Raw genomic sequence first — 2,058 nt, 5'->3', positions numbered from 1 at the left:
ATTATTATAATTGTTTTTTTTTTAAATTGCCTTTTTCATATATGTATATTATTATAATTGTTTTTTTTATATCATAATATGTCTATAATATAATGTCTAAAGGTTCATGAATACCACCTCTTGATCCCCTCCATTTTCTTATTGCCATATGAATTAAGGGTAAAACAACTTTTTACCCTCACCCATTTATTACATTCAGTAGTGTAATTGCCATGCAAAAAAAAAAAAAACACTTGTGCAATAATAATTGGGTATTCTACCAGCAGTATATTGGATAGATATTATCCCTTAGTAGATTGGATTCATAACCTCTAACTCTATTGGAAAAATATAATTATATATATATATATATAGTCCACATCGAACTTCAAATTCAGAATTGAACGAATGCTGTCTTTTCAGCCTCCTGCCTTTGAGACTTTCACCTAGCAATACGACTGTCCTCTCATTTACATTCAGAACGATAAAAAAGAGAGCATCTGATTGCTTTATTTTAAACGCAATTGTTGGTGGAAATACCACTATAGCCATGGCTTGTTTCAATAATTCCTAGTATTAGCATAAAAAGAAAAGAAAATATTGTTAATACAATATCTTTCATATTATGTAAGAATTAAGTTGAAAAATATACGTTGTAATGTTTATTTTTGCATCCAGCTTGCATCCCTGTTTTCAGTTTCTTTCAATAGATAATTAGTATTTCTGGATTGTAAGGAGGGACAAATGTTACTCATGATTCCCTGAAAGAAAAACATTAACATTTATGAAGTATGGTCACTACCAACAATGAAATGCATTGCTTTAGATTGATGGTAGCTTTTCCATTATTTAACAACATTCAAAACATGAATAAGTCTAGCATCATATTCGTTATGAAGGCCAGAGAAAATGAGACCAATAAAACAGAGAAATCCTTACATTTTTGAAAATTTGATGTAGTTGTCTGTCTTGTTGATTCCTAGATTAATTATGACAATGACAGCTGGAAGACCTGACAATGATATTTACAGAAATAAATATAAATCTGAAGATATTAATTAATATTCAAAATCATTACAAAATATGACATTTAAATCTATTTATACTTCACTAAGTTTTTGTTTAGGAAAACAAAGGTTCAAAAGAAATCACTGTTATGTTTCATATCATACGCAGATCACATCTTGCTGTTTACTCCTTTCGCCTCTGGAAATAGGTCTCACTAATATATGAATTTGATCCTATCAATTTTACATTTCAGTAGGAAACTAAATATCAAAAATATTAGAAGTTCTGAACAATGGTATGAAGACTAAATTACATGGAAGACAACAAAAGTTCACTCACATCAACATCTTTACATATTTCTTGGTGCTTTAGGTGAAAGTGCAAAATATGTAATTCTTAGGTTTTGTTCACAGATGAGATTAAACTGAAGCTATTTGCATGAAGATAATTTTAGACTTTCCTAATGGTGAATCCTGGAGATTTATTTGTTTATAGCTTAAGTTTATCATGGATATTTGGATATGATATTTCAACCACCTTTGAAGCCACATGTTTACATCTTGTTTCCACTACTTTCAGATCTCACCAAATTACCAATTTAGTCAAATTGATATCATGAATATGTGTGTACGTATGTATATTTTATGAACGAAGACTTCTATCTTTATGAGTATATGGTTGCGTGTATTTTTATAATTTTAAAAATATATTCTATATCTTTTACTTATATTCCCACACCTATTAGAGTTACTTCCCTTTATTCAACGGTTTTTCATAGCAGTTCTTGTCTTAATAACCGAAGAAAAATGCCTAGAAACTCTTAGCTCCAGTATTTCAAACTCTGAGTATTATTATGACAACATACCGATTGTCCTATATTATATATATATATAGAGAGAGAGAGATATATAAATACCGCTATTTACATGATATCGAGGTCTCATTCATTCTTTTGTTGTCATATTATATATATACATATATATTATATATAAATACATATATATATACATATATATTATATATATATATATATATGCATATATATTATATATATATATATATATGCATATA

The 2,058-nt window shown here is 28.0% G+C and overlaps 1 long non-coding RNA gene across 1 annotated transcript in view; it reads right to left on the bottom strand.

Moving 5' to 3' along the window:
* The window catches only part of LOC106881159 (uncharacterized), a 23,396-nt gene extending 21,527 nt beyond the window's left edge, over positions 1 to 1,869 (bottom strand). The window contains exon 1 of the long non-coding RNA XR_001410821.2: positions 919 to 1,869. This is a non-coding gene — a long non-coding RNA (uncharacterized LOC106881159). The remainder of the gene's footprint in view (positions 1 to 918) is intronic.
* Between the last annotated feature and the right edge of the window lie 189 nt (positions 1,870 to 2,058).

This window comes from Octopus bimaculoides, unplaced genomic scaffold (assembly GCF_001194135.2).
Source record: "Octopus bimaculoides isolate UCB-OBI-ISO-001 unplaced genomic scaffold, ASM119413v2 Scaffold_149662, whole genome shotgun sequence".
In the NCBI taxonomy this organism is placed as follows: domain Eukaryota; kingdom Metazoa; phylum Mollusca; class Cephalopoda; order Octopoda; family Octopodidae; genus Octopus; species Octopus bimaculoides.
This window is presented reverse-complemented; position numbering and strand designations above follow the sequence as displayed.